The sequence below is a fragment of the Microtus pennsylvanicus genome, chromosome 21 (assembly GCF_037038515.1).
Source record: "Microtus pennsylvanicus isolate mMicPen1 chromosome 21, mMicPen1.hap1, whole genome shotgun sequence".
Lineage (NCBI taxonomy): Eukaryota > Metazoa > Chordata > Mammalia > Rodentia > Cricetidae > Microtus > Microtus pennsylvanicus.
This window is the reverse complement of record NC_134599.1, coordinates 27,027,128-27,053,157: the sequence shown is the minus strand read 5'-3', so window position 1 is coordinate 27,053,157 and position 26,030 is coordinate 27,027,128. Positions and strand designations below refer to the sequence as shown.

At 43.5% G+C, this 26,030-nt stretch overlaps 1 pseudogene; it reads left to right on the top strand.

Moving 5' to 3' along the window:
* Positions 1–21,273, top strand: part of LOC142839268 (peptidyl-prolyl cis-trans isomerase H pseudogene) — a 56,507-nt pseudogene extending 35,234 nt beyond the window's left edge.
* The last annotated feature ends 4,757 nt before the right edge of the window (positions 21,274–26,030 follow it).

Below are 26,030 nucleotides of genomic sequence, written 5' to 3'. Positions count from 1 at the left end.
GCCACCTCTATGCCTAGGATTCACCAAAAATTCATCTTTAAGTCACCTCTCTTGGTTTCAGTTTCCTCCCCCAAAGAGCACGGTTCTACTTGGAAGGATGTCTAATGTCCTGCTCTGCCCTGGCATTCTGGACTGAAGCAGCCATCCTTTCAGACCGGTAGGAAAGCTCCTCTGTGTGTCCCCCCCTCACAGTCTTCCACGCTGGAGTGGAGCCTCTGAACAATGCTGTGGTCCCTCCTCAATTTGTACTCACTGTCCTGCTGATCCTAAGTCTGTGGCAGTAAATATTTCCTATCTCTGTCAAAGCCTAGTTTATCTTTAGTTCAGGCCCAGCCCTTGAACTCCAGGCTTGTACAAAATAGCCAACTCCACTCATATATCTAAAAGACCTCCCATACTTTAATATCCTAAACATACCGTGGTATTCTCCCTCTAACTGTCTCAGTGAAACCCAATTTCACCTTTCCCTCTCTTTCTCTATGACCTTACGTCCTGTCTCTCATAAAATCCCATTGGTGCTACGTTCAGGATGTACGTAGCATCCTCCCTTCCAAGGCCACTGCCTTTATCCGACCACCATATTCTGCCACCCCAGCTGTTATTTTGTCTTCTGACTCCTGCCCTTTGCACCCTGGAGCCGTCTCTCAGCAAAGCAACCAGACTTGTCCTCTTAAATGAAAGTCAGATCATGTCTCCTACACTTACGGACCTTATGGTTGCATGAGTTTCTCCCTTGACGCATCTCACACCTCTTTCAGAGGAAAGGGGTGGCCTGTCTAACCCTCTGTCACCTCGCCACTTCTTTCCTCACCTTCGTCTCCTCCCTCACCGTGTCCTACAGGACCTTCCTGGATGCTCTGTGAACACACTAAGCATGCTTGGCCTCAGGGACTTTACACTCAGCCTATGGCCTTAAACAGCCTTCCCTCAAGAGCCACATCCCTCACTCAGTCATCCACGTTAGACACTCTGGAAAACTGTGGGCCAGTGAGTTGCACAGCTTACCCTGCAAACCTGACAACCTGAGTTTGATCCCCAGGTTAAAGCTGGGTGTGATGGTGCAATGGTAATTCCAAAACCCATATGACGGGATCCAAGACAGAGACAAGAAGCTCAACGGAAGCTGGCAGTTCAGATCACATGGGCACATACAGGAGCAGACCCTGCCTCAATAAGGTGTCACGAGAGACCCAGCTCCCAAAAGTTGTCCTTTGACCTCCACATGCACACCATGGGATGTGCACCCCTGCATTCACACATACTGATCACACACACACACACACACACACACACACACCACAGAACACACATAAAATAACAAAATAACAATTTTTAGATAAAAAAATTTACATCTCCTAGCTCCTAGAAATCCTCTTATCTCCTTGCTCTTAATTTTCTTCAGCATGCATAACCATTTAATATACTATAAGTACTTATTTATTTACAAAGTGCCCCCCTTAGCTACAGGTTTGCTTTCCATAAATCTTAATTATCTAAATCAACCACAGACCCAAAAATATTAAATGGAAAATTCCAGAAATAAATACTCATAAGTTTTACATTGCGCGCTGGCTTGAATAGTGCGGCAAAGGCTCATATCATCCTTTATGCCCCCCTGGGACATAAATTATTGTCCACTGTGTCTATGCTATCATGTCCTCAGAACGTGTCCATTCACCTCCAACCTGTCGTCTCAGTTCTCGGATCAAGTGGTCACAGTACTGCAGCTGTAGGCAAGAAGCCCTGACTTGATTCCATCGCAGCCACAGTGTACGACAATAGAAGTGATGGTAATTCAGACATTCCGATGAAAAGCTAGATAGGTACAGGACAATAAGGAAGGGAGTGAGAAGAGCTGAGGAGAGGAAGAAACCACGCTCATTTGACTTTTATTATAATATATTGTTAGGGCTGTTCTACTTCCGTATTACTATTGTTACTGTCTTGTGACTAATTTATAAATTAAACTTATATCACAAGTATGTTTGTATAGGAAAAGCACAGTATGCACTATGTGCAAGACTTGTGATTTTAGGTGTCTTGCTGCAGAGGTGATTACCTGTGATTTTAGGTGTCTTGCTGCAGAGGTCTTTGCCTGCATCCCCTATGGAGAATAGAGACCTATTGTGATTATTTGTTTATCTTTCTCTCTGTCTCTCTGTCTCTTTGACTCTCTGTCTGTCTGTCTCATGCACGTGGCACACACACACATGTAAATTCTAGATGACTTGTTTGTTCATTGTTATAGCCCCAGTGCCTAGATTTGTAACTAAGTACATAGTAATCACCTAATACTTGCCTGATGAATAAACCAATGAATTATCTCAGTTGAGATCAGACTTGTGAGTTATTGACGAGAACGCGAAAGGAAACTGATCATAATATGTTTGTCCAGTGTACACTATTAGCATCTTCCTTGCACACCCGTGTGACTATCAGCTACGTGCATGGTGATAGATTACATATATTTGGGCTCCCCAGGAGATGGTTGCTGTAAACTTGAAAGGAAAGATTGCATTTATTCTGCAGAATCCAGGAGGTCCAATGTCTTTGAGACACCAAAGGTTTATGGGAGTGCATTTGAGCTTCTCTGGGATAAATGAATAAACCAATCTCTAGCAATTTGGGAATTCTTTAAGTCAAGTCCTCTTAGCATCCTGAGGGCCCAACCTATCATCATCATATCTGGCGCAAAACAAAGACTCAGGAGCCAGAATTCTTTGAGCTTGAATCCATCAGTAATTGAGCGCCTTCCTTGTCCATGCCTCTCCAAGACCAGAGGTAGCCAAGAATGTGCTGTTGGCCTCGCGTGATGCTAGGAGGATGCGAATTTGTTCTCACATGCAGATTTGATTTCCTCATTGAACCATCTTCACACAGTGAATAAACACTGACAGAATATTGGCTAAGATTAAGACTCAACCACTGAGACGGGGTATTACAGTGTGTTCTAGAGGAAATGTTACCCCCAGCCTTATGTGTTGTCTGAGAAGTCTGGATGGGATGTGTGCCTTAAGCAAAGTTTATGACCTGGTCCCCACTTGTGGCCCAGCTCTCTGTCTGTGTAGTCATCATCTCCTTCGTAACAAGAACTACATTGACTGTTCACCCTTTCTTCTCCAGTACCTGATCCAGATCCCAGAGCTCCGCTCAGAAAGTCAGTTGCTTGTCACTCTCTTTCAGACAGCTCTTGGAGGAATTCCCATTCCCTTTTTGAAACTGGATAATAGTCATGTGAATTCTATTTGTGTGTGTGCTTTGTGAATAAGTTGTGATTAGTAGATTCTTTTGTATTAATGGAGGAAGAAGGAAGCTATTACCCTGCCTTTTCTCACACAAGTTCCCTGATAGCATAGTGCACAGTCCAGTACAGGTTTTCCCTTGTATATGTCAAACAAAATTCCCCAGGCAGCACAAATCCTTTTAGAGAGAGAGAGAGAGAGAGAGAGAGAGAGAGAGAGAGAGAGAGAAATTAATCATAAAGTATTTAAAACACAGCACCATAGTGCTTAAGTAGGAGTTTTAAAGTTACAAAGTTTGAAAGTTGCAAGAAACTTTTGAGCAACTGAGTCTTGGGGATATGCACAGTGTCAAAAGTCAGCCTGTGGCAATAGACTGGGTTCCAAATCTTGGCCCTTAGTGTCCCAGACCAAGTGATTCAACCTCCCTGAGTCTCAGTGTCTTTTATCCCTGAGGTGGAAATAAAAATGGTGCCTACAGTCATAGCCAGACCATGAGCAAATGAAATAACACCAGTAATGAACTTACTTAGCACAGTGCCGGTGTGCCATAAGAGCTCAGCAAGGCACGGCGGCCACTGCCATGGAGAGTCACCATCATTAATCAAGCCTTCCTGCAGCTACCATTCAGTCTCTGACCCAGGAACTATCTGTCTAACCAGGAACTATCACCTCCGTCTTCCGTGCCTAACCTTGTGCCTTCATTGACCCCAAGCAAATTCTAGAACGTTGTTTCCTCTCTCCTGACTTTAAGGGAGGGCACTTTTCTCTCCAGGGCAGTCTGACTGACATTTCTCTCCTTTTATTCTGCCTGAAACTCAGCTGTGGGCCAGACTTGTTAGCTCTGCTCTAGCGCCAGGGATTCTTGCTCAGTTTAACCTCAAGATTTTCTCTCACTTTTTAAAAAAGTAAATAATCTTTGTTTGGGGGTCAGATGGCTCTAAGAAGAACTTAAGTAGGAAGCATGGAGAATCTCCACACTTCCTCTGAACCCCCCCTTTCCAGCTTCTCCATTGTTCACTTCTTCTACTGTTGGAGGGCATCTGCGGTGGCCGATATGCCAATATTAACATATCGTTTCTGTTAAAGCTGTTTTGTTAACGTTCCTTTAGGCCTGTTTTGGTCCATTCTTTCTGTGGATCCCCCTACTTCCTCACTGAACACCCCTTTCCTTTGATGGACCTTCCTTCTATCATTCGCTTATACTCCATCCAAGTTCTTAAGCCTGTGCCTGGTCTCCTCACCAGCTCCAGTGTGCAATGTGTTCTCAAGGTCATCGCTATATTTTAAAACCATACAGTCTCCACAGTACATTTAACACAACACTCCCCTGACCGGACCCTCTCTCTCTCTCTCTCTCTCTCTCTCTCTCTCTCTCTCTCTCTCTCTCTCTCTCTCTCTCTCTTCTCTCTCTCCCTCTTCCTCTCTCTCCCTCTCTCTCCCTGTCTCTCTTTCTCTCTCTCCCTCTTCCTCTCTCTCCCTCTCTCTCCCTGTCTTTCTCTCTCTCCCTCTTCCTCTCTCTCCCTCTCTCTCCCTGTCTCTCTGTCTCTCTCAGCAGTGTCCCACATCCTCTTAGGCCATCAGTGCAACCCAACCAATACATGCTTCTGATCAAACCTAAGCAAGGGAAGAATTCATAAAGAAAGCAAGTTACACTGCCCTCCTCGCCCTGCCCTGAGAACTGACTGCTCACCTGACTCCTAGTCACTGCCGCTCTTTGCCTAACACAGCAGAAGGAACAGAAACTAAGGTCTCCTTGTTCCTACAGCCTCCCTTCTTTCCGATTAATTGGATTAGCCCGTCCGTCGATAACAGAACATCTGCAAAATGGTCTAAGTGGGGAAGAAAGCCCTATCGATGCAAGGTGACAATCAGCAGAAGGCACCATTGCATTTTTTTTCTGTTCTCCTGTCGCACGTTTGACTGATACTCCAGGAGTCTCGGTCTAGAGTTGTCTTCCTAGCACCTGCCCAACCCTTACCCTTGCCGTAACTTGGACGGGTCATCAACGCCAACAAAACTGGAAACCTACAAGCCTGCCAAGGTCATAACGTTAGGAAGCTGATATTCTGGGTATGGGTGTTATTTTACTAAAGAGTTTCCTATCCAATTTGCTGGCTATGAGTTTCAGGCCAATGACACATTTGGGCTATATCAATACAAACCAGTTTGACTGGTTTTAGTAAAATACACGTGTATATAATCCAATCTGATAACTACATTTTGCATATTTACGTGACAGTGGAGATGAACCTTTCAGCCACCCACCAGTTGCTTTGACAAGGGTGCTTCAATATTTAAACTATCATTTTGTTTTTCTGATTCATAGGAGCTGAGTTTGAAGAAAGAATCTCTGGCACAATTCTTTAAATAGCATTTTCAAATCACAGAGGGGATTTACCATTTCCTCCCAAGCTAAAATGCCTCTAGGATGTATGTTTAACTGCATTCTCACCCCATCCCACACTGCTCAGGACTTACAAGCCCCGGTGGAGAAGTTGAGGCCAATTTTATCGTTGAATAAACTCTGGAATGCCCCAGGCAAGGTCGTTAACTTGTCTCCACTACAGACTACAGCCTAAATAGTCACCTCCCTTCTATGGGTTCCCACAGGGACCTGGGTTTGCTCTCTACCCACCCCCTGGAATATGGGACAATTAGACCATTATATTTGCATGAAGAGCAAGCAGCCAGCTCAATTCAGTTGTGTACACAGAGACGAAAAAAAAAACCAGTGGGGCCACCAAATATAGACTCCTGGGACAATTTATTTGTCTTGAAAGTGTTTAAGACACACAAGCAAGTCCCGTCAGGCCATAAATGGTTGGCTTTGTACAGTTATTACCACACAAGTCTGGAGTGCCTTCTACATACATGAAGTTTAAAGACCTTATCATGGATCACACCACCTAGGTGGCCTGACAAGAGCCTCGCTCATTGTATCCATGGCAACCCAAGAGGCTAAAATCCCATCCAACACTCTCCTCCACATTGTGCCCTTAATGATTTAAATCTTCTTCTTATTCAAAACTTACATTTGAAATTCCCATCCCCCCAATAAAATACTGGGATTGATAAAGCTTCTGAAGACTCTTCTCATCCGAATCTGACTGTTGGAAGAGATGGTTGCCTGAGGGGTTCACATAGAGAACTGTATTCTGGTTCTAGCTTTGCAGGCGCCTTGTGATGCACTATATTTTCACCAAAATAGCTGCACACACCTATTGGGTGTGGGGATTAAAAAAAAAAGAGGTAAATGAGAGAAGGATGGAAAGCAAAGAGAGAGAAAAGAGAGAGGGAAGAAAAGAGAATTCATTTAGAACCTGTGTATTTATTCATCATTTATGTATGTCTTCTGCTGACGGGGAGGATTCCCTTCTCCCCCAAGATCTTTCTCCTGTCCATCAGGGAGCATATCTCTCTACCCATCATTCCCGAGGGCTCCACCTGACTTGTCTTGCCCCTCAGCCCCTCCAGATGAACATACTGCTCCTACCTGTTGTTGAGCGCTCCTGTGGACTGTGTCTTAACCTACAGCAAAGTGGGGCCTCCGTTGCTCTGTAGAACTCAGAAGTCTCAAAGGCAGCTGCCCAGGGTGAGAAGGATGGAGTGGGGCGTGCACACGTAGAAAGGCCACCTGGGTGACACCCGTGAACCTCTCTCAAGGACACAAGCAGCAGATACATGGAATTCTGGGCAGAGAGGGGGCAAATAAAAACCATCCAAGCAGAGGCATAAGATTGATGGGGCAATTAACTTTCTATAGGGACAAAGCGATTCAGGATGGCAGCAAGGACCCGGATGCACCTGTCTCTCCCGATAAGACAGCTACAAAGCCAGGATAAGAAAAGTATGTTCAGAGTGTTTCTGTTCAAGCCCCCATGATGCAAGCAACCTTCAGTGAACCTAGTGATTACGGATCGGGCGGAGGTGGGTACAGCCTCCAGGAGCCCAGTGGAGGTCGTATGTATGCTAGTAACCTTCTACTGCTTGTTCCGTGCTCAGACCCTCAGATTCAGTTCACCTCCTCCTCATTTCCCCTTAGCAGCTAGAAGGTGCCGTTCCTTCATGACGACAACGAAGAAGAAGAAATATCTGGTCTACACTTCTCCCCTGACCAGCTAAGACTCAGGACAGGTCATTGAACTGGTCTGACCTCTGCTCTATAGATTCTTATCTGTGAAGTTGAGGTAATAATCAGGAAGCAGTATACTTAACTAAGTAGTTGACTCTGGAGTCAGAGCTCCAGTCTTGAGCTTACATGGTGGCTCATCTACACCCTAGGTAGGCAAGCTTGGAGAAGGTTCTTAACCTCTCTATGCTTCAGCCTCTGCGGAGTAGGAATAAGAGTTGTATCCATGAACTGAGATGAAAGAGCAACCTATCATCCCACCACAGTGTTTGGTCCAAAGCAGAGCGCAGTCAAGGCATCTGTCAGCATTGCTATGGTTACCACCTTTGCCAACATGGTAAAACAGGGTTGACCTTCACCCTGAACTATCCTTAGCACGGGAGTCTGACTTATCATTTTCTTCAGGTTCTGCCAGTAGATAAAAAGGCAAAACTCCTTTCATCTCTTCGGGGAGTTTGGGGATAACACGTGTTGCCTTTAGTTCTCAATGGATTTAGAACAAAAGAAACACGTGAAGCTCAAGTAAATATGGGGGGGGGGGGGGGGGAACATCACCGAGCACAGATTGTTCTAAAGTCCTTGAAACTTGTGCATCTCCTAGTGGCGATCTCTCAAAATAACGGAAAGTTCATGATTAAGAGTAAAGGGAGAACCGGAGGAGTCATCCAGAACCGGAGGAGTCATTCAGAAGCCGTCTGGATGCAGCACACCAAAACAGCTCCCTGCGGAGAGTAAACTCATGTCTCCCTGGGAAAAGCACATTTTCTTCTACCAAAGGTTGACAGGACAACCTTTGCAAGGGCTTGTATTTTCCACGCTTTCCCCTTTGCCGCATTCAGTCAAGCATGTCAGGTCATGAAGTCAAACTCCTACCAATAAGATGACAGACAGTTGATGTGAGAGCCGGAGTTACTTTTTAAGTTTTAATTACTGTGCCTAAGAGAGCTGTGAAGCAAAAATGCTTCTGATCTGCAAGCCCCTTGCCCAAGACAGTCCCTGAAGTGCTGGAGGCCGTTGTTTATGGGAGATAACAAGCCACCTGTTTTCACTCCCTAAACAAGTTTGTTTGACCCATCTGCACCGGATGTGCTTGATCAGATGTGGGTGAGAGGTATGTGGGCAGGAAGTACCTCAGGATGTACCCTTGACCCTGATTGGATGTAGGCAAGAGGTGTGCGGGCAGGAAGTACATCAGGATATATATATGCTTGCCCCTGATTGGATGTAGGCAGGAGGTATGCAGGCAGGAAGTACGTCAGGATGTATGCTTGCCCCTGATTGGACCTCATGGGAAATGCAGTGAATTATGGGTTTTCCCTTTTTAAGCTCCTGCAAAATGACTTGGGGCTGTTTCCTGGGAACCCAGGTATAGACCTGCCAAGAGCCCATCCACTTGGTTAGTATTTAACTAAAATTTGCTTCAAATTTGGCTTTAAACTGTGGTTGTGGTCTTCTCTGACGGCGAGATTAACGTTACTACCTACATTATGGACAAAAGATAGCCGCCATCTTGGCCCTGGTGTTTTTGTTAGCCAGTTTTGGGTTCTGCTACACCTTTTTGCAAAAAGAATCACCTAGCTGAGTTACTTTTATTTTGTTCATGTGTTCCCTTGTGTGACAGAAAGATTATTCTAGCATCCTTAAAGAATCATTAGGGAAATTGAGAGCAAATAAATTCTCACTCCAGTCTTTAGGTGCCAGGGACACATGTTTTTTTGTAGTCCTATATTAGTTCTGAACTATAACAAAATAGTTGGCTTAGAGAGGGGGGAATTTTTATTTTAGCTCACATTTTTGGAGGCTTCAGTTGGTGACAAACTGGCCCCACTGCTGTGTACCTGTGACAACTCTATACACCAACATCCAAACAGCCGTCCATCCCATTGCTATGCATGAATAGAGGAAAAAGGAACCAGCGTCCCACAGTCTCATTAGAGTCCAAAGAATGGGCGTGTCTCCAGAATTCCAAAACTCCTGTTAAAGCTTTTAGGGTTCCCACTGCACTCGGATGACAGCACTCTGGAAATCAAGCCTTTAGCACACGGGGTCATTAGACAATAGCCAAGATCCAAACAAGAAAAGATGGCCAGCAAACCTAAAAGAAAATGTCATTACCAACTGTCTTGAGTGGCCTTTGCTATATCCTGCCCTAATCTGCCTTCTCCCCAGCCTCAGGAAGAGGAGGCAGCAGACAGGGCTGTTTCTATCCCATGTCTCTCCAGGATTCTTTAGCCTTTCAAGAGTGTCCACGAAGAATAAAAGTTGGCTAAAACAAATGAGGGTTGTGCAAAGAACATGAACTTTAGAATCAGACAGATCCCTGGAGGATTCTAGACTGTGCCACCCACTGGTTATGACCTTGCAAAATCCTTTAAGACAGATTCAACATCCACAATCCCCAAATCTAAGCCCCATAAATGCTCCAATTTGCGGGAGGGGGTACTTAAATGTTGCTTCAAATAAAAAATTCTACACTTGGCTTCAGATGACGTGGACACACTAAAGACATTGCAAAAATCCCCTCCCATGTATGTATATAAGGCATCTATGCAACAGAAATCATTTTGCATGCAGATTTCTGTCACCTTCCTAAGGTTTCTCCTGTGTATGCAAAAATTTCAAGCTATGGGGGCAGGGGGGAATTCATAATTCAAAGCCCTGCAGTCCCAAGCATTCTTGATAAGAGACACTCAGCCTGTGTTTGTCAGCCCCAGATCTCTCCTAAGTAGCCACATACTCACCTTGTAGATGCGGAAGAGGCTCTCCGTGGATCTATCCTTCCTTCAGTTCCCTTCCACCCATGATCAGAGAGCCCTGGAAGCTGTTAATGCCGGGAGAGCTAAGAAACTGGCCTTAATGATCGGAGCCCCCAGTTGATCCCCGTGCACTTAGGAGGGAGTGGCTATTACAGAAAAATATAGTACCTTCAGGTTCCCTATGTCCTCCACACAGCACAGGATACCCTTGTTAAAGACAGCACCCTCGTGATTGCTACGGGGAAAGCTGGCCCCACTCACACCTGTAACCCCAGAACTTGGGGGAATAAGGGAAGAGGACCCCTGTGAGTTTGGGTCACAGAATATGTCTGGGCCAGCCTAGGCTACAGAGTGGGACCCTGTCCCAAAAACAAAATATGAGTGAGGGGTTGCATAAACCACTATAAATTCAAACAATGGAGTACCATGCCGCCATCAGCATGTTTACAAAGAACTGTCTATGAAGTGAGCAGTGTTACAAAATCTGAAAAGCAGGGGTGCCATATACATACATTATGATCACAATGATGCCTACATTGCAAAGAAAGGATTTGGGACAAGAAATATTGCAATTTTGTTGCTGTTGTTATTTCAAGACAGAGTTTCTCTGTGTTGCCCCAGCTGTCTGGAACTTGCTCTGTAGTCCAGGCTGGCCTGGAAATCAGAGATCTGCCTGTCTCTGCCTCCCAAGTGCTGAGATCAAAGCCATGCGCCACCACACCTGACTAGAAATATCCCAGATTATGAGCCATGACTCTCTCTTAGTGGGTACTATATATTTCTCACGAGGAGATGATTGCTACGTATTTTTAATTTTTAAGTTTTTCTCTACTAACAGCTGTGCTAGTCAAGTAGCCGTCAATGTTCCTAAATGTCTAAGAGAAGCTCAAAGGGAAGAAGGCTAAAGACATGGCTCAGGCAGTAAAGTGCCTGCGTTCAAGCACAAAGAGTTCAGATCCCTAGAACCTACATAAAAAGCTGCATGTGGTAGTGGGTACCTGTGACCCAGCCTTAATCAGGGAAGTTCAGAGATGGGTGGATCCCTGAATCTCATTGCCCAGTCAGCCTAGATGAATAAATGAACTCCAAGTTCAGTGAGAGACCTATCTTAAATAACAAAAGGAGAGAGAGATCAAAGACAGATGCTCACTTTTAACCACAGGCTTTCACATGCACACATACAATCACACACATACACAACACCGCACAAACACAGGCATTAAACAATAGAGGAAAGATTTATTTGGGGGTAACATGGCTCCTTTGCTTGTGGGCCTGTGGTAAGGCAGGGCATCGTGGCAAAAAATGCTTGGTGGGACCAAGCTCTCCATTTCACAATGGCATAGAAAGAGTAAGCAAAGAAGGGACCAGGGATAAAGTGCATCCTTTTAGAGCACACCCCTATGAGCCTACCTCTTCCAACAAGGTCCACCTCCAGAAGTTTGCAATACATCTCAGTAATATTATCAAGTTCCATCACAGGATTTATCAGCTGATGTGATCAGAGCTCCCAGATACATTCACCCTCCAGAAACCTCCACCACAGTGCGAACGGCCTTCACCACGAGTCTTTAGGGGACATTTCAAATCTAAATCACACCAGTGCTATATTCATTTCATAGACATTTGCTCACCTTTCTAATGCTTTGCTGAGCTAGCAGGACCAATGATTAAAACAAAAGAATGCAGAGATCTAGTGGCCATCTTAGAAGAAGTCACATCAATGACTTACTAAAGAGTAATGTGTGCCCAGAAAGCAGTCATGGTGATTCCGTGAGGAATTCAAATCACTCTCTTTTGACACCAAGTAGTAGAAACCTCATTGGTCAGTTTAGTGTCCCCTCACACTCCTTTTCTCTTTGTTTTCATCTAAATTATAAGAGACTTAAATGATGCCAACGCAGTGCTTGAAAGGCCAGAATGGTCCAGAGCAAGGATGGGAACCTGTTCTCAGCTGATCTCACAGCCCTGTTATCCCAGAGAGTGGGTCTGCTGGCTCCCCTCAACCACAAGGTTACCTGTGCTTTGCTAGTGCTTCTTCTCTCTCCCTCCCACCCTCTCCCTCCCTCCGTCCTTCCCCTCCCTCTCTCTCACACACACATACCACGAGTACTCACAATACTCAATAAGGTACAATCGTATTTTTTTTTCTCTCTTGATTGCTTTCATTCAGATCCTGTTGAATCTGTTTGTCTATTGCTACCTTGACATTTTTTACCTTCCTGGTTTCTTCAAGATATGAAAAAGTTTTTCTTCCAATGCAAAATTTCAACTCTTATGTCTAATAAGGCTTATGTCTTATGTCTAAGACTTTCCTCCCCCACCCTGTCCCCAAGGTCTTAGCAAATCCTGGCCCCCCAAAACTTGGACTTTCTAGATTAAAACTCCCTCAATAGAGGGTTAGTCCTCACCAGCTTTCCTCCCTTACCCCCATGGTGCAGGGAGCAGAGGCAGGTGACTTTGCTCTGTTTCACTCTCCTGGCTCCCTTGGTTGGCTGCACCATCCTGAAAGCTGGTTTCTGCAACTTGCCTCCCTTATGGAACTCAAGCTCACCCCAAGTGAGAAGCTCCCCAGTGTATCATCTCTTACCCCTCCTTGACCATACACTGTGAATCTCTACTCTTGAGCATGCCTTATTGTTGAAGATAACCTTATTGTTGGGTAAATCCCCATCCTTTGTCTACGGGAGAACCAAGAATCTTTGATCAGTAAAGACTAGGTACCTGTGCAGCCCTCGTACCTTATCGTCTCTCTTTATCACACAATCTCTTGACATTGTCCTTCTTCCCTCTCAAATAGAAGCCATAGGAAGGAAGGACGCCAGTTTGCTGCCTTAGAGAGATCCAGCTGGGTAAGGTGATATTCATCTGGCCTTCTCATAGTTACTCCATGTCACCAGTGATTTTGAGGTAGCTCCTACAGAGCACGGATGGTTCATGTGGTTTGAGGCTGGGAGGAAAAGGCACCATGGGAGAAAATTTGGACTCCCATCCCAACACAAGCCTCATTCATTCAGGCTACCATCTCTACCTTGTAGACTTAAATCACCAATTGCCCATCTCCACATGACCGAGAAGGGCTGAGAGCTGACTCAAGCCCCCTCTGTCATACCTGGAATTAGTCACAGGGACCTCACCACCAACCTGGGTTTGTCTTAAGGCTAAGAACACAGGTTCCCTTCTGCTTCAGCTTCACTAAGGCCACCCAGGAGTTCCATCTTGCTTCCTTTTAGAATTATCCAGTAGCTGCCATTCCTTGTTTTCCATCTCTCATCTCCTCTTAGTTTATAAAATCTTTATTCGGCTGTTAAATGGGTAGGAAGAGAGAAGGACTAGTAAAAATCTATTTCTGGTAGAGAACACTTTCCCAAATCTTTAATTCACTTCCAAAGTCTTCAGCATTTGAAACCAAAAGCCAACAATTGAAGCCAATAAATATCATCCAGGGATGGAATTCACACATACACACACACACACACACACACACACACACACTTTGGATCATAAGTTTAGTGACCATGGAAACAGGCCTAACAATGTCAGGCTGAGGACCTGGAAAGATGCTTGACTAATCAGAGTTTGGCAGACCGTTATGACCATTTTAAAACTCCTTCAAAATATCAGTTAAAGTTATTTTAGTACCTAAAAGCTACAGCCCATAAAAATAATATCTAAACAATTTAGCAAGGTGTCTCTGTCCCTTTCCACACAGCTGCGCATCTCCTCGTAAGCCTTCCGTCATCCCTTCCATTGTCAATAATAACAAAAAAATAAATAAAATAAAATAAAAACCCTCCCACACAACCCACCTCAAAGGGCATAAGGGATTGGTTATTACAAGTCAAATGTGAGTGACTGTGATTAAAAAATTCAAAATATATACTACTAATCTCCATGCTCCAGTGTGGAAACACTTCCGTTGAGATGTTATAGTAACAGAACAAAGAAAGCCATGAATCAAACGCCTAAAACATATTGGTGGAAACAGTAGGTAGGTAAGTTAAAGCAAAGTATAAAAATCTTCATTAATCAGTCTTTAATGACACTTTTAGCCTGTTGGTTAGTGGGTCTAGCTGTCTGTTCATACATCCCAAAGGATTTACCAAGTGGCCCCAAAGACATCATCTCCCACACAGAGGAGGTCAATAAACGACTATGAAAAGGGCAAAAGATGGCCCAAGATAATTTGGCTCAGGACTCTTAATATTCCAACCTCTCCATAATGATTGGCGTTCTAATTAACCAATCAGCCTTGCAGAAAGTTCAATGGATGGTGCAGGTAGCTTCCTTCCAAGAACTGACATCCATACCAAGAAGTGAGCAATGTGCCGGCCTTTCTTTTCGTCTGCAAGTGTCTGTGCATCCCAACACATTTCTCCATCTCCACTTTAGTTCTCGCTTTCAACCTTTCCTTCCTCCTGTAGGCAGCATCAGCAACATCTTCCGCTTTCCCCATTCGGCTGCGAACTTGGCAAAGAGGAAGATGTCTGATCCTCCTTCTCCCAGGACTCCAGCAGCTACACTCTAAGACGGGCTAACAGTTTCGTAAGTTTTAGCCTAAAGAGCAGCCAGGCCTTACAGAACACCATCAGAAGCTCCGTTGTATTATCTAACCTTTCATCTTCACTGAGAGTCCTCAACGGCTTGTCTAATCCAATGTTCTGTAATGCAATAAAAATAGGAGAGATTCAACAATATTAGCTGTTTAATTCTGGTCATTGCATTAGGTTTTTAAAACGCCCATAGGACAGAAGTGCCCTATTAATACATCCTTATCTCTCACTTGCAGACTTGTTGCATTAATTTCTATATGTAAAATTTCTAAATCAGTTATATGAGCTGAGAAACACACAGATCTTAGATGGAATTTTACTGGTAAAAACATTATTAATGCAAGTGAATGGATCTTTGTTTCCTCAGAAACTAGGTCAGTTGGCCACTAACACACATAAGGTGGAAAAAAAGAGGCAGAATTCAAAACTGACTCAGACCTCTCCTGAGTCACTTGCCTCTGGCAATAATATGTGTACGTGTGCCCGAGATCCACAGTCCCCCTTGAGGAGGAAACAGCTATATCCCCACCCACCCACCCCTGCCAGATGGCTAGGACAAAATCCAAACAAAGAAAACAACCAGGATTTAGGACATTCATCCCTGTTGCTCTGACTAGAGTCCAGAGGACGTTTGCGAGAAAGGTCTCCTGGAATGAAATGCTATAGTTCCCTGGCGATACTTACCTAGCATCAGCAAACTCCTCTGCCCACAGAAGGACACTGAGCCCTCCTGTTTGAGAGTAAATGCATTCAAGCCACACCCACACTTAAACACACACACACACACACACACACACACACACACGTGCACACTTGCCCCTTTCTTAACATTTCACTCCCATCAAGCTACTTTAACTTCCTTTTTACCAAAATTTTAAATTCTGTTCTGTCTCTCTGACTCCTCTTTCTCAATACTTAGAGCTAAGGTTTATATAAATCATTATTTCCAGGGATGGCATTCAACTGAAATATTAACCCAGATGAGTCTTGCATGGCCAAGACTCGCAGCATCCAGACAGAGCCAGTGTGGCTGCTCCGAGGGCTCCAATGAGCAGCAACCCCTCCCTACAGGATTTTTCAGTGAAGAACCCAGCCTGAGTTCAGGATACGAGAGCCTCCTGTTTTCCACGTGCCCTAACAGTTCTCCCCGCCCCCCTCCCACACCGCCCAAATCTTTTAGTTCTATTTTGACTTAGAAGACCTAAGGAAAATCATCTTTACTCCATTCTCCTGGCTTCCCCTTCCAGTCCTTTGGGGTCACTGATCATTCCCACCTCTCACCTAAGAAATCTCAGACTACGCAACTGGAATGAGTTAAAGCATGTGTTCTGAAAAAGACATCTCCTAACCCACAGACTTCCTAATGTAGTTTTGTCTGCAAGAGAGTTGCACACGCGCAATGATGGGGCTAGACTGGAGGGGGATGGGTTTCTAAAAGAAGTGATGCCTTCTGAGCAAACAGAAACTGGGGTACACAAGCAAGATGGCTCCTGAGCCGGAGCAGGAACTGGGGAGTCGCTGTAAGACACAGCACACGTGGCCTGCCAGAATCTGCTGTTCCTCCCGCTTGTATATTTGAGACTGTCAGCCTCCAGATCTGCACATGAATAGAATTCATTCACGTTCCTCCATTAGCTTGAAAAATCTTTTACAATTGACCAAGACAAGCTTGACCTCCCTCCCTTCTTTGTCTTTCTTTCACAGCTCACCGCCCCCCCCCCATCTCCCTTTAGACTCCTTTGGGGCTTCGCCCCTCAACCTCCAACACTTCTCGGTATTCTGGGATGCAAGATGGAGCTAGCAGTAGGTTTAATGAGAAGTGTCCCTGTGGGTTAAGGTCTTTGAACACGTGGTCCCCAGTTGGGGGTACTATTTGGGGAGTCGTGGAACCTTTAGAAGTTAGATCCTTACAGAAGGGTGCACAAGCATGTCCCTAGGCATCTCACCCTTGTCCAGTTCACTATCTCTGTTTTCTGCCCTTGGGTGAAAAGGCTGTAGCTAATCTTAAGATCCAGTGGCCTGCCGCCGGCTGCCATGCATCCTTCTCCCCTTCTTGAATCACTAGTGAACCTAAAGTTCAGAGTCCTGGCACACCTGACCCCGCCCCTTGTGGGGGGCCTGGCAGAGCACTTCACCCCAGGGTCATGCCTGTGTGTAGGGCAGGCGGTATTCTGTCCCTTTAAATGTGGAAACTCCGCCTACTTCTACCTCTTCTTCCTATTCCTCTTCTCTCTATCTCTCTGTCTCTCTCTCTCTGTCTCTATCTCTCTGTCTCTCTCTCTGTCTCTATTTCTCTGTCTCTCTCTCTCTGCCTCTCTCTTTTTTTCTCATCCACCTCTCCTGTCCTCAGAGGCCGGTCTCCCCCCACTCCCACCCCCCCACCTCCCCCCACCCCCCCACCCGCCATTTTCCATTCTCTCTCTCTCTCTCTCTCTCTCTCTCTCTCTCTCTCTCTCTCTCTCTCTCTCTCTCTGTCGTTTTGCAAGACAGGTTTTTCTGTGGCTCTGGCTGTCCTGGAACTCGCTCTTGTAGGCTGGCCTGGAACTCTCACAGATTTCCTTTCTCTTAATAAAACTTCCCACTTAAGCTCTGTCTGCCTGGCGTGACTGTCCCTCGCTGGCAATAGGGCTCTTACCCGCCACAGTCTCTCTCTCCTGCACAGAATCAAATCAATCAACTCTTCCATAATTCACTTTTGGTAGTGGTGTTTCCTCACAACAACAAAAAGTGACTGATACAGACCCAAAAATGAAAATAGCGTTTGTTTTTTTTTTAATTAAAATTCGACACCTTTGACAGCTCCGTTTGAGTCTCTTAGAAACTCGCTGCATCTTTCTTTGGGTTGCTTTACTTGAGGGAACAAGTCTTAACAAGGCAAAGGCTGTAATTCCGCTGTAGATGCCCAACACTAGCTGACGTTTCTGGAGAAATTGAGCCCTATCTAACCTCTAATATTTCCCTCAGCACTTCAACCACACCTTTTAGACATGTTCTAGACGTAATTTCACAAAATTAAAATTTTTATCTAGTGGACCTTTAACCATTGCTGGTTGAAGTAATATTAGACAATATTACTACTAAAATTCAGTTTGTGCACTTATTCACAGTCTGCCAGGCCTGGAATTTTAATCTGCACATATAACCTATCCCAATGATGTCCAGATTAATTTATATACTCTCTTATCAGCAAAAAACGATGCATGTTTTCACACTGTGTGTTTATAAAAATATGCATATATATTAAACAGTAAAATATACCAAGCTTAGAATTTTAATGAATGAAACTGAAACTAAATATAAATAATAGCTCTTTTGTTTTCATGAGGACCGTTTTGAGACATTTTAGATTCCACTAGTTTATATAATATTGAGTTTATATAAAGAATAAAATGTTGAGTTGCTTCAGCAGTTAACCAGAATACATGGAATTATTTTAAAAAACTATGATAGTATGTATTATCATGTATGCAGACCAACAACGTAAAAGTGAAACTGGGGGAACACTGGACCAAAGGACATGGATAAAAAAGAGTAGACAGGTATGGGGGAATACCCTCAAAGTACGTAATAGATTTCTGTGTGTGTGTGTGTGTGTGTGTGTGTGTGTGTGTGTGTGTGCGCGCACACGCGTATGTATCCTTATGTAACCTATGTGCATTTATGCCCTAACAATAACATATGCATATAAAGATAATAGCTATTTAATGAAATGTCATGGAACTGGCTACAGGGAATCTTTTCAGGCCCTTAGCCCTTTGACTCTTCTCTCACTAAATTAAACATTCTCCAGCCACCATTGCATATGTTTGCTTCTCTCCAAATTACAGAAGTGGACGAAATAGAGATCTCACCAATGTCAGTTCAAAAAAAAAAACTCAAATGACTAACTGTGCTGTCTATTATCATACCAAAGCACATGCTGGCCTCCATGTTCTCTATACCAAAGCACATGCTGGCCTCCATGTTCTCTCGCATCACAGATACCTGCTAAAGAGTCCATGCAGGCACCACGGCTTTTCTCACCCTGACCCCAATCCTGAACTTCTCCAGCTCCTGGGTTTCCCTTCCCCCAGCTTCTCATTCCTATGCAACCTTTCCATTTCAACCCTGAACTCTTGGTGCTCTCTTTTTGTCTTCCCCTATAGATCTCCCTCTCTAACCCTACCCTAGTCCCTCTCTCCTCTTTTGGGGTCCAGCCTCAGTGGGGTTCACACGTTCCAGGGTGGCAGCATGTGGATTAGAAATGTTAGCTAGGAGGGGCAGAGATATGAAAGAAAAGGATCAGAGACTCGGAGTAGACCTGGGACGGCAATCCCGTGAATACTGAATTCACCCGCGTTTATTTTCCGTATGCTTATATACCTCAACCCAAAGGGGCGGGGCACGGCAAAAGACTGCTTTAACATGATATAAAGCAGAAACAGAGCAATTACCTCTTCAGTACCTGAAACATCAAGCAACTATATCCTAAGTTGAGCATTCTGTTGCTTAGGCAGGATGTGCAGCGACCACACCTTAGACCAAGCGTGTTGTAGGCAGCCACTCCCTGGGTCAAACCTCCTGTCACATCCTTGAAGGCACAAGAATAGACTTGAATTCTCTGACTTTTGGGAAAATGGAGTGGATCCACCTCTGTGAGCCTTCTTAATACCAAAACACCAAGTAACCACACCCTAGGTAAAGATGTCTTGTTGGTAGCCACACCTTAGGTCAAACCTTGAAAGAGCAAGAGCAGGCTTAAACTTTCTGACCTTTGTCAAAGTGGAGTGGACTCACTTCTGTGGACGTCTACGTCCTCTCATGGTCCAATTTAATCTGCTGGTCATGTGCAGTGTACTATTTTTGTCCCTGCTCTGGACTCTTCTAGATGTCTCTGGCTGTACTCCCTCATATTTACAGTTTAAAAAAAGGATAAAAAAAAAACCCTTCTCCTCAACCATACCTGGGAGTGGTCATGTTCTTACTTCACATAACCAACAGACCATACTTTCAACCAGAGCTATGTAGAACACCATCAAACTTTAAATTTCAAGACCCCCTTTGGATTTTCCACAAACAGAAATAGTAGAAGTTAAAGGCTGGAGGAAATACAGGATCGTGGGCAAAGTTATGGTGTTAGCCGAGCTCGAGACAGAGGAGTGAGTCCATGTTGAGTCATTTCTTAATATACACGCACACAAACAGAGAGCTCACATAATTTGATATATGTCATACCTACCTATGCAAATTTCATAAGGTCATTGCAATCTACACACACACATAGTGCGGCTGAGTCGTTTCTTAGCTTACACACACAAGTAGTGGCTTCATTTGTTTGGGATCTGTCATATAAACCTTGTGTAAATACCTCCATGTCTAACTTTCAGCATTTACGATGGATCTTTTCCAGATATTAGTAAGACCTTTGATTAGGGAACTCTCGTGATGACAGTTTACACGCTAGGATTGTAGACCTTTATTGCAGCTCTCGTTTACTAAGTGCTTGATAAGTACCTTCTAGACATGATCTCACCCAAGCTCTCAGGTTTGTGTTTCCTCATCTGTGAACAGTAATTATAATAACTACCCCCACAGAATGGTTATTACCACCAAGTGGCTTACCTGGGATCCGGCAAGGAGAAATTGAGTATCAGAGACAAGGAGATCAAGCCTCTACAGATTTCACCACTCCTATACCGTCAGGAACAAAGACATCCTACCCCCCTTGAATACAGAAATGACATTAATTCGTCTTTTCGACAACTCAGTTATTTTCTCAAGTCCCTTCCATCTTGGCACATTAGATAGGACCGAAGGGCACTGAGCAATGATCTATTCTATCCCTATTCTTTCTCTCTTAAGATCCTCAATTGTGACTTCCGGGTCGGGGCCTAGGCAGTGGCAAATTCAAGTCCAGTCAATCCAGTGGTCTTCTTTGATGTCAGCATTGGTGGCCAGGAAGTTGGTCGCATGAAGATCGAGCTGTTTGTAGACGTGGTGCCTAAGACGGCGGGAGAGCTTTAGGCAATTCTGCACTGGAGAGTTTTGGAAAGGTGGTGTTCCAATTGGGTACAAAGGAAGCACCATCCATAGGGTCATAAAGGATTTCATGATTCAGGGTGGAGATTTTGTTAATGGAGATGGTACTGGAGTCGCTAGCATTTACTGCGGTCCATTTGCAGATGAAAATTTTAGACTTAGACACTCGGCTCCAGGCCTGCTTTCCATGGCAAACAGTGGTCCCGGGACAAACGGCTGCCAGTTCTTTATCACATGTTCTAAGTGTGACTGGCTGGATGGGAAGCACGTAGTGTTTGGAAAAATCACTGATGAACTTCTGGTGATGAGAAAAATCGAGAATGTTCCCACGGGCCCTAACAATAAGCCCAAACTGCCAGTGGTAATCTCCCAGTGTGGGGAAATGTAATCTAGATCAAGACTGAACCAGGTCTTCAGTGTTGGGTGACACTCCCCTTGAGTCTGACAAGCTCGACTGACCTCTGCCTCCACAATGTGTGAACCAGGACCTGGAAGTCTCACAAATCAGAGCCAAGATCTTGTTTAAATTTTGAACTGTAAATAAAGGATTTTTTTAAATGTTTTTTTTAAAAAAATCCTCAATTATTCTTTATCGGGGTTGTGTAGATAGAAGTTTCTGTCCCACCCAGTCCCACAGCCATTCAGGACCAAATAAACACAAAGAGGCTTATATTAATTATAAACTGCTTGGCCTATTGCTCAGGCTTATTACTGACTAGCTCTGATGACTTAAATTTACCCATAATTTTTGTCTATGTTTAGTCACATGGCATGGTACCTTTTCTCAGCAAAGCATTCTCATTTTGCTTCATCTGCATCTGACTGGTGACTGACTCTCTGCCTTTCCTCTTCCCAGACTTCCCAGATCTGGTTGTTCCACCTATACTTCCTGCCTGGCTACTGTCCAATCAGCATTTTTTTTTTCAAAGGTGTGAGCCACCGCCTGGCTCTTTCTCTCTCTTTTTTTTTTTAATATTTATTTATTTATTTTGTACGGAGTTAGCCAGAAGAGGGCGCCAGACCTCAATACAGATGGTTGTGGACCACCATGTGGTTGCTGGGAATTGAACTCAGGACCTTTGGAAGAGCAGGCAATGCTCTTAACCACTGAGCCATCTCTCCAGCCCCCTCCAATCAGCATTTTATTAAACCAATATGAATGACAAATTTTTACAAGAGTACAAGAGCATTATCCCACAGCATTTCTCCTTTTTTCTTTTCAAAACAAAAACCCTGAAATCTCTTTTGTTTAGCTTTTATTCTGACCATTATCCATAGCAACTTGTAACCAACTTGCTAAACAAAAACAAACATCCATAATCCATTTTGGGAGGAATATAAGCATTGTTTTCTAATTCCTGTTGTCTGGGGATGTTGGCAGTTTTACCCAAAGAAAATATAAGATTATGGTCCAGTCCTTACTGGAGTGTTTTGTGAGGCTAGATCATCTCAGCCAGCAGCCTTGTAGTTTTCTGGATGCAGAACTCAGAAGAAACTCCAATAGAGGTTCTTAGAAACATTGGATCACCTGGGCTATTCATTCCCAATGGAGATATTTCAAGGGGTCTTTCTCAATCAAACCTTAGTTTTCTTAACCAACAATGAATCCATAGCCTCTCCTTTCCTGTGGAAACAAAAGCAAAACCTCTTCTCCAAAGTAACATGTATATTCTTTTATGTTTGAGTGGAATGTTTTATAGATGTCTGTTAAGTCCATTTGAGTCATAACATCTGTTAGTTCCCTTATTTCTCTGTTAATTTTCTGTCTGACAGATCTGTCCAGTAGTGAGAGTTGGGTGCTGAAGCCTCCCACTATTAGTATGTGGGGTTGATGTGTGATTTAAGCTTTAGTGGTGTTTCTTTTACACATGAGGGTGCCCTTGTATTTGGGGCATAAACGTTCAGTATTGAGATTTCCTCTTGATGGATTTTCCCTGTGACTAATATGAAATGCCCTTTGTCTCTTTTGATTGATTTTAGTTTTAATTTTATTTTGTTAGATATTAGGATAGCTACACCAGCTTGCTTCTTAGGTCCATTTAATTGGAAAAATTTTTTCCCAACCGTTAACTCTGAGGTGATGTCTGTCTTTAAGAAACGTGTGTTTCTTTTATGCAGCAGAAGGATGGATTCTGTTTTCTTATCCAATCTGATAGCCTGTGTCTTTTTATAGGTGAGTTGGGTCCATTTATATTAAGGGATATTAATGACCAGTGATTGCTAGTTCCTGTTATTCTTAGCTTTTGTTGGTGGTGATGTTAGTGTGTGTGTGTGTGTGTGTGTGTGTGTGTGTGTGTGTGTGTGTGTGTGTGTGGTTTCCCTTCTTTGGGATTTGCTATTGTGAGATCATCTATTGTCTATGTGTTTTTGTGGATGCAACTAACTTTCTTGGGTTGGAGTTTTTCTTCTAATACTTTGTGTAGGGTTGGGTTTGTGGCTAGATATTGGTTAAATCTGTTTCTGTCATGGAATATCTTGTCTTGTCTGTCTATGATGATTTAAAGTTTTCCTGGTTATAGTAATCTGTGTTGGCATCCATGGTCTCCTAATGTCTCTATAACACTTGACCAGGACCTTCTGGCTTTTATTGTTTCTATTAAGAAGTCAGGTGTAATTCTGATAGGTCTACTATTATGTGACACTTGGCCTTTTTCCTTTGCAGCTCTTAATATCCTTTCTTTATTCTATATGCTTAGTGTTTTGATTATTATATGGCAAGGGGACATTTTTTGTGATCCAGCCTATTTGGTGTTCTGTAAGCTTCTTGTATCTTCATATGCATATCTTTCTTTAGGTTGGGAAAGTTTTCTTCCATAATTTTGTTGCATATATTTTCTGTGCTTCTAAATTGGACTTCTCTTTCTTCTATTCCTGCTATTCTTAGGTTTGGTTTTTTTCATGGTGTCCCATATTTCCTGGATATTTTGTGTTAAGCTTTTGTTAGATTTAGTGTTTTCTTTGACCCATCAGTCTATTTCCTCTATCGTATCTTCAGCACTTGAGTTTTTTTCTTCCATTTCTTGCACTCTGCTGTTTATGCTTGCATTTGTGTTTCCTGATCATTTTCTCATATTTTTGATTTCCAGAATTCCCTCAGTTTGTGTTTTCTTTATTGTCTCTATTGCAGCTTTCAAGTCTTGAATCATTTCTTTCACCTGTTTGATTGCTTTTTCTTGGTTTTCTGTAAGGGATTTGTTGATTTCTTCCAATTTTTTGTTTGTCTTTTCCTCCATTTCTTTGAGGGAGTCTTTCGCTTTCTCTTTAAGGGCCTCAAACATTCTCCTGAAGTATTTTTAGGTCATTTTCTTCTGCTTCATCTGTATTGGGGTGTTCAAGTCTTGCTGTTGTAGGGCCACTATGTTTTGTTGGTGTTGTGTTGCTCTTTGTGGTGTTGAGTGTTTTCATACCTTGTCTACCCATTTTTTCCTCTGATTGGTGTAGTTGGGGCTGTGTTTCTGGTGATCAGTCTTCCAGTGCCAGTGGATTCACGACCCAGATGGTCATTCCTTATGGTGCAGTCAGGGCCATGGTTCCAGTCACCCTGGAGGTCACTTGGTGTTCCCAAAGGTCATTCAGCACTCCCATGGGTTGCTCTGCAAACTCAGAGGTCCTTAGCGCCTGCTCCCACAGAGGTCACTAGCGTGTGGCTGCTCCTGCTGAGGCTGCTGCCTCAGGCCTGCTCCGGTGGAGGCCACTGGCTTGGAAACAGAGGTCCCTGGCTTAGACCAGGTCCCACAGAGGACTCTGACTCTGGCCTGTTCCCTTGGCAGTCTCTCCCTTGTACCTGGTCCTGTGGAGGTTGCTGCCTTGGGCCTGCTCTAGCAGAAGTCACTGGCTCAGGCCTTGGAGGTTGCTGACTCAGGCCTTCTCTGACAGAAGTTGCTAGCTTGGGCCTGTTCCCTTGGTGGTCGCTCCCTTGTAAGAATGAAATTCACTACTAATGCTTAGACCAAAGGGGTGATCCTGTCTCTGTGGGTCCTTAGACTGCTTGCTCAGACTGAATCCTCAGACTTCACTCAGCATTTCTGTTCTTAATAAGTCTGTGGTGAGCAGTGACAGTTTTGCCACCAGAAGCCTCTAGAACCCAAGAGCTCATTCGGCAAATGTATCCCAACACCACTCTTCATCTAGGACTGAAAATTGTTTCCTACTCTGCTTTCCAGGAAATGAGCCCATTTACATTATTCCATTACAATATCAGTGGTTCTGCAAATAACGAAAACATTTACAATAAAGACACTAATGTAGGCTAGATGTCCTGTGCATAAAATTTAAGTCCACTCGCTATGAAATTTCTAGAGAAAAACTGAAGTCCTCCAATTAAATTCCTTTATAAATCAAAGTCTTAAATAGTGAAATACAAAGAGATTCCAGACTAAAACTTTATTCCCTATATATACTAAAAATACAAGCCAGGCAGTGTTGGCATATGCATTTATTCACAGCACTCGGGAGGCAGAGACAGGGGGAATCCCTGTGAGTTTGAAGTCAGCCTGGTTTACAAGGGTTAGTTCCAGGACAGTTTCCAAAGCTACAGAGAAACCTTGCCTTGAGAAAAAAAAATTAAAAATGCAAAGGAGGCCTCCAAACCTTACTTTTATGGCAAATATTTATAGATATATGAATATTTAAATATATATAAATATATATAGTCTTTCTGGCAAATATAAACATATATATTTGCCAAATATAAATATATACATATACATTTGCTATATATTCACAAATACATGCATACATACACACATATATACATGTATTTGCTGTATATGTGCATTAAATGTATATATTCGTGCATATTTATACACATATACACATGTATACATATATATTTGCCTTCAGTGCATATATATATTGTGTATATATATATGTATATATATATACTCAGACACAGATGTATTTATACCTTTTGTAAGTTAAGTGTCATAAAAGCATATCCAGAGAAAGTGCTGAAAATAATACATTAAGCATTTCTTCAAGCTCATAGCAGTTGAGCTGCCAAGAGAGTAACAAGATTTCTTCATGGTCTAAGGTATTTTTGAAAAAATGAAGAAAATCTATGAGACAGCTAAACTTTGAAGCCGACAGCTGCCCCTAGGCACACTGATCTATGGTCACTGAAGTGTGGTCTAAGAGAACTAATGGGCAGCAAAGTCAAAAATCTGAGGCAAGTAAGATGTGAGTCCTCCAAAACTCAGACCCCTCAGAAGATGGTGTGAGCTGAGAAAATAGAACCCAGCCGGTCTCACAGCCATTATCCATAAGAAACAGAACTATCAGTTGTAGACAAAGGAGGAAAACACGTGTCTTCTGCTGGATTTTCAGCTACGAA